The sequence below is a fragment of the Melitaea cinxia genome, chromosome 12 (genome assembly GCF_905220565.1).
Source record: "Melitaea cinxia chromosome 12, ilMelCinx1.1, whole genome shotgun sequence".
In the NCBI taxonomy this organism is placed as follows: Eukaryota; Metazoa; Arthropoda; class Insecta; order Lepidoptera; family Nymphalidae; genus Melitaea; species Melitaea cinxia.
Window position 1 is genome coordinate 10,064,799 of NC_059405.1, and position 6,985 is coordinate 10,071,783.

Consider the following 6,985-nt stretch of genomic DNA (forward strand, 5'->3'; position numbering starts at 1 on the left):
TGATCAGAAAGAAGGTTATAAAGACTAAAGACTGATTTAAAATAAACATTAATTTTGAAACTAGACACCACAGTTTTCTTAGGGATAAATTTATGCTAACAATTTTCGTAAAATTTGCATTTGAAAAAGTTATTATTCAAAAGCAATTGTTATGAAATCGTCATTTATTGACTACAGGTCGCTACGACGTTGACAATGCATTACGTGCCCTGAAGGTTTGAACGTTTATTATTAAATAGCCAAAAGACTACAATTGATTGGGTTCTTCGTCAAACAATAATAAATAATACTTAACCATATAAGTATTATTTAATTGATTCGGTATTGTTATATAAAATGGTATGTTTATTGGTGCTTAGATCCGATTTTTCACATGCAAAGAAAGAAAAAAAAATCCTAATTCCACACGTAAGAAGAGTTGAGAGTAGAAGATAATATAAAATAATCAGTCTACTAAAACATTGGTCATGCTATCTCTTTCTATATCTCCGCTTCTGTTGTTAAAATTAGGTGGCAATGGGATTTAATAAATTACATGATTAGAAATTAGTAAATTATAAAAGTTATAAAGTAATCGATAACATTTACTTTAAAAAAACAATGTTTATTTTCGTATGCGTTAGGATACGTGTGTTAATAATAATCGAAACATCTGTACTTCATATTTGAATCTTCCTCATTTCAGCGAACAGGAAAATAATATTTTTGATTGAATATGTAGCGTAATATATAACCAAACACAATAAAATTTAGATCTACGCAGTAACATTATTCAAGAAAAAGTTTTTTTTTTAAACTAAAATTATGACTTGTGTGTAATATTTGTATTTCATATATTTATTAAGACTTTTTAGGGTAATATATTTAGTTATAATGAACTGTGTTTGCTCGTAAACAGGAAAAAACCGACTTCAATTACAACGGAGCGGAGGTGGACGGAAAATTGTCAAGTAAATACGCGTTATAAAAGAGATAATCAGATCTCGATCAAATTAAAATGCGATAACAAGACAAGCAACAATTTTCGATTAAAAAAAGAATTATCAAAACACACAGTAATAATATGTGCGGTATAATACAACGTAGGTCGACGAAAAAAGAGTCAAGTAAATAGGCATTATTAGATATAACTAGAAAAGTACTTGTCACATGTCAAATAAATTTAAATGGCATAACATGACACGCACCACCGTCAATTAAAAAAATCACCGAAATCGGTTCACCCATTCAAAAGTTCTGAGAGGTACATAAAAAAATGCAAACGAATTGAGAACCTCCTCCTTTTTTTGAAGTCGGTTAAAAGACAAATAAAAATATAATCTTTATATAAAAATTTTAAGTCTTATATTTTCGAAGTTTAAAACACATTTCAAATAAGATATTTTTTATTTTTAATTAATTGACTTTAAAAAGCTAAGCTTCGTTGAATATTCAATTCATTATTACTAAGTCAGAACTCTTTATTTTCTTCAATTTATACTATCAGGAAATTGTATGATGTGAGCGAGATTCTGTGAAATCCCGCCACAATCGGCATTTTAATGGTGTTATTAAAAAAATATGCTGTATATCATGCGATTTGTAATTTGCGTTAAGCATTAATTCTTGCCAGATTAATTTGTATGAAAAGGATTTGTCACCTTCAACCTTTTTCAATAAACATTATTTTTCCGTTGCTAACCTAGATATTACTACTCAATTTTCACTTTATTTTGTAAATACAGATTCATACATATATTCCGCACATTTAATGAAAAAAAATTAAGATAAAACTATAGTGAGATTAGCTATCGATAGACCAGAAGTTACCGCGACAACTAACTAATCTCGCTCGAATCGAGCTCAAGCTCAAGATGCCCATAATTGTAAACAATTGCAGTTATTCTAGATATATATTAGGATAATAGTGAACAGTGCCAGATATATGCTGTTTAGTAAAGGACCTGCGTAGATTCCTTTATGTACGTAATAAGTTTCTATGTATCGCTACAACCTGACATTAGTACGTTTAAAACAAATGTAAAAATTGCGGTTATTTTCATCTACCAAAATACTATAGACTTTAAATAAAAAAAATTATATTTTATATAATATAATATGTATAATTTCTTCGGCTCATCATATCATCATATTAGTTAGCACCCGTTTTACATTGTTTTAGTGCTAACCATGTTCTTTTAGAGAGTCGGTGATCATAAGTAATTAATATGATACTAAATCAGTCTGAATTTATTAGAAATATTTATAATAATAGTAAATTGATGTAAGTAATTATAAAGTCCCAATCCCATTTCTATTAACAACTTATATAAGTTGTTTACTGTAATAGCACTTTCCCATATGTATTTACATTTTTAAATATTCAGTAAAAGATAAAAAATCGCCCCCCCCCATTAGGGGGAAGAGGTAGAGTGGCCGCACTCCTGCTACTTAAAGTATGTTCCGACCATGTGTTGTTGAACCTTCCTCAACAGAGATCAGCAATTTGGAGTATGCCTGCACTTTTTTTACAAAAACATTTAATAGGGTTTTAGGACCGAAGTCCAATAGGTGTCAAAGATACCACAGCCGATTCGATTATATTCGATATTCGATAAACATATTTATTTATTACACACGCACACACACACACACACATATATATATATAAATAATATTTCCTTGTAACACGAAAGTGTTATAAAATATGGAAATATTAGGGGACAATCAAGCATAGTTAGCAGTTTTTCAGGTCACTCTGTCAAACTGCTCATTGGCCTTAATCCGTCTATTGCAGACGATTTAGACAGTGTCAGAAAGACACTGTGTTGCCTAGGACACTCTTCATGAAAACGCAGAGTTGCCTAAGCTCTGCGCCACCCTCTCGAACTCACTGGCTAGGCCCACAGGAACGACGAGTCGATACGTGTGGAGCCAGTTCGGCTGCAGGAGTCTTTCGCATTTTAGAGCTATGCCACGAATGCCTAACGGATACCCCATTCCGGGTTTCAAATGAAGTTTTCCTTCTCCAGGACTCTGATGATTTTGGGCCAGGTTTATCCCTCGGTCGCCTTTTACGACCCTCAAGGAAAGAACGGGGATGGTGCTATTCTACTCGGCCGACACCACACGTCAAACTGCACCACTACAGTATCATATCCACACATGGTGGTACAGATGTCAAAAGACGCGTCTGAGCAACGGCGCCATAGCACTGACATGGATCATCGATATCAAGTCCAATGTACATGCATGTGAGTGTACGCGCGCCTCGCCGCGACCACTCATCCCATATACACCTGACGACGAAATTGACGTATGACAAGGATAAGGATATTGTTACACAACCAACGTATAAACTTTACAATTACTAAAATAGAATAATCAAACTGAATGAATATTGGTCAATTACCCAACTGTACTTTCAAAAAAATGATACGAATTTTCATCATTACGAATTTTCAAGATTTTTTAGGCAACCCATTTTTAATATATTTGCTAATATACTAAATTATTATCAGCTCGGTGAAGAACGATTAAGATTCGGATCTTCTACTAATCTATATACTAATACGTGAAGTAAAAAAATTGTACCCCTTTTTACGGGAATTGTGCGGAGGGAGGAGCATGAAATTTCGCACACTTATGGTTTATATAGAGAACAAGCGCAGAATGCTAACATTTTTTTTAATTATGCATAAAAAATACAATAAATCAATAAAAAAAAAAACATTACACACACTACAATATATTTGACACACACACGCACATATACTCTTTTGTTTATTATTATAGAAGAATAGTCTTTGACAACAGAACCTTAATAATGTTTAAACTTATAATTTAAATTAGTTATAGTCGAATTTTGACCACTGGGCGACCACTAGTATGAAATAATCATTACAGCCTATCAGTCCACTGCTGGACATAGGCCTCCACAAGTTTACGCCAAAAATAACGTGAACTCATGTGTTTTGCCCATAGTCACCACGCTGGGCAGGCGGGTTGGTGACCGCAGTACTGGCTTTGTCGCACCGAAGACGCTGCTGCCCGTCTTCGGCCTGTGTATTTCAAAGCCAGCAGTTAGATGGTTATCCCGCCATCGGTCGGCTTCTTAAGATCCAAGGTGGTTGTGGAACCTTGTTATCCCTTAGTCGCCTCTTACGACACCCACGGGAAGAGAGGGGGTGGCTAAATTCTTTAGTGCCGTAGCCACACAGCACTTTACTTTAGATTTCGTCAGTGTAGTTTGTATTTCCTGTAATTTATGAAAAACATACGTGCAAGTAAAAGGTTAAAAGTGACAACAGAACTGTTAAAGTTTTAAGTACCTTATTTATATTATTTAACTTTAAATGACAAAATTGTTAGGGTTTTATTTGATTCGCTTGCCAAGCTCTTGCTGCCAACGCTCAACTTTCTCGTCCATTCTTATAAAAATATTTCTACAAACCATTCAATTTGGAACAGTTTTCTATATTTGTAAGTAATACCAAGACACACAATCAGTACTTCTGTAAATTTATCCGTCTCAAATTCTAAAAATCGATACTTTTGTTGTGAATTTACTATAAATTTGTATATTATAAATATAAACATTTAATTATATCTGGTTACAATTCGGTTCCGCTTGTCAATTTTTTACTATGATGATTTTTGAATAATACAATCAAAAAATGTTCTTGTACATTACATAAAACATTTACGAGATTTCAGTAATTTAGATTAACTGAATGGAAACCAAAGCTCAATCTCTTTTATATCTGCCGACAGTTTTCGACACACTATTACTCTTCCCCAGAGCTAAGGAGCTCATAAGGTAGTCTTATCAAGAAATGCATAAAAAGTTAGATTTCATACATAATTTTAACTTCAAACTAACTATAAGCGGTTTGGAATACTCCTTTGAAAAGAGGTACACTTTTCTTTAAAAGACTCATTGATGGATAAATCGACGTCGCACCAGACGAACAGTTGTTTCAAAAGTTGTTTCAGGAAAAAACGCGAACTGTTCGTGACAATTGTCCTTAAATTTATACATTTTGACTTAAAGATCAATAGCGTCGTGTTCTTCTAAAAAGTTGGTTTGATAAAACATATTATCTGTTTTACAACACGCAAAAAAATTAAGATGAACAATTATAATTATTAATCTTCATATTAAAACTTAATTTAAAAAATGAAGGATCTTAAATAAACAAGGATTGACAAAAAAAAAATTATGTGAGTAAATAATTTTTTATTTAATAAAATGTACACGTATGATGGAACAGAAAAAAAACGTTAGCAACACATAAGCACGCAACCAAACGATAAAATTGCAAGCTCAAAAAGCTGGTATTGAAATATAAGAAATTGACGTAATATTCTATGAAGAAGTATTAGTACTCACGTGTATGCGAGCGCAGCTCGATGTGGTCTTGGTGTTAAGTGACAAACAATATGTACAGAAAGGACACCGTGTGAGTTTGTTATGCCGGCAGCGCGGTGGCACGGACGGCGTGGCGCGAGGCGGTGAGGCTGCGACGGCACTGGGAGAGCGCTTGGATAGGTGGTCGGGACGTGCAGCTAGCGCGGCGGCGGGCAGCTACTGGAGGAAGGCGGCAGGCGTCAGCGGCAGCGCGCACGGCGCAGCCCGCCCACGGCTGGGTGCCCGCCGTCACGCCACTTACCCCACACCGAATAATTCTGCACGTATTGCAATTAAGATATTTGTTTCACTATTTATATTGATCATTTATAGTTTTTATGTAACGTAATATGTGCAATAAAGAATATTATTATTATTATTAATAATAATAATAATAATAATAATAATAATATTTCTTTTAAATGACATTATTATTTCGGACAGTCTTTTAAATGTAACCTCGGGGTCATGCTTCTATTCAATATATATTTATATTTTTAATTCAATATTTTAGTCTGTACACTGATTGTCTATCGAGTTTGTACACTTATTCGATACTGATACTTTGTTTGTACATATTATAATTCCCAGTTGGTATGAGTGTTCTGGTGCGTCATACTTACTTGAACAGAGGATTTTATTCGTCATCTTCTATGTATTCAGTCAGATTAAATGCTAACAATACTAAGTCATAGCGTAACAACATTAAATACTGAGGTTATATGTTAAATTATTTGTTGTATGTTGTATACAATTATCTCCTGTACAAAATTTTAATTAAAATAAAAGTAATACGGGAATGACCCCTTAAAAACGAGCTACGTACTTCATTCCAATTTACTAACTTGAGCTTTAGTGAGTTTGGATATTTAACCGATCATAGTGATATGAAACCACCCCTATAATTAAAGAATATGATGGGCTAGATCAGAACGTCATGCGTGAAGTAATTTTAAAGATAAGCTACAATTCATGGAACCTTCTGCACAAATCAAATTACATTAATATTGTAGGATATATTCCTTATTTCAGTTAAGATTTGTTGGTTTTTTTTTCTAGGTAATTTCCCTTATGGTTATATTTTATTTTGTTTGTTTCGTTCTAATGCTTACTTCTTGAAATTCTCTATCACTCCCATTTACTTTTATACTAAATCTTTTACTGTTCAAGTTTCTCGTTATTGACGTTCCTTACCGTTGCATATTAGACGTGTACAAATCCTTTCTCTTTTTAACCGACTTCCAAAAAAGGAGGAGGTTCTCAATTCGACTTTTTTTTTTATGTATGTTACATCAGAATTTTTGATCGTGTGGACCGATTTCGACAATTTTTTTAAATCGAAAGGTGGTGTGTGCCAATTGGTCCCATTTAAATTTATTTGAGATCTAACAACTACTTTTCGAGTTATATCTAATAATGCGTTTTTACTTGACGCTTTTTTCGTCGACCTACGTTGTATTATACCGCATAACTTTCTACTGGATATACCGATTTTGATAATTTTTAATTTAATCGAAAGCTGATGTTTGTCATGTGGTCACATATAAATTTTATTGAGATCTGACAACTACTTTTTGAGTAATCCTTGATAACGCG

General features: G+C 33.4%; 1 long non-coding RNA gene across 1 annotated transcript in view; it reads right to left on the reverse strand.

The window, feature by feature from the left end:
- The window catches only part of LOC123658534, a 36,330-nt gene extending 30,754 nt beyond the window's left edge, over positions 1 to 5,576 (reverse strand). The window contains exon 1 of the long non-coding RNA XR_006743901.1: positions 5,372 to 5,576. This is a non-coding gene — a long non-coding RNA (uncharacterized LOC123658534). The remainder of the gene's footprint in view (positions 1 to 5,371) is intronic.
- Positions 5,577 to 6,985: the final 1,409 nt, after the last annotated feature.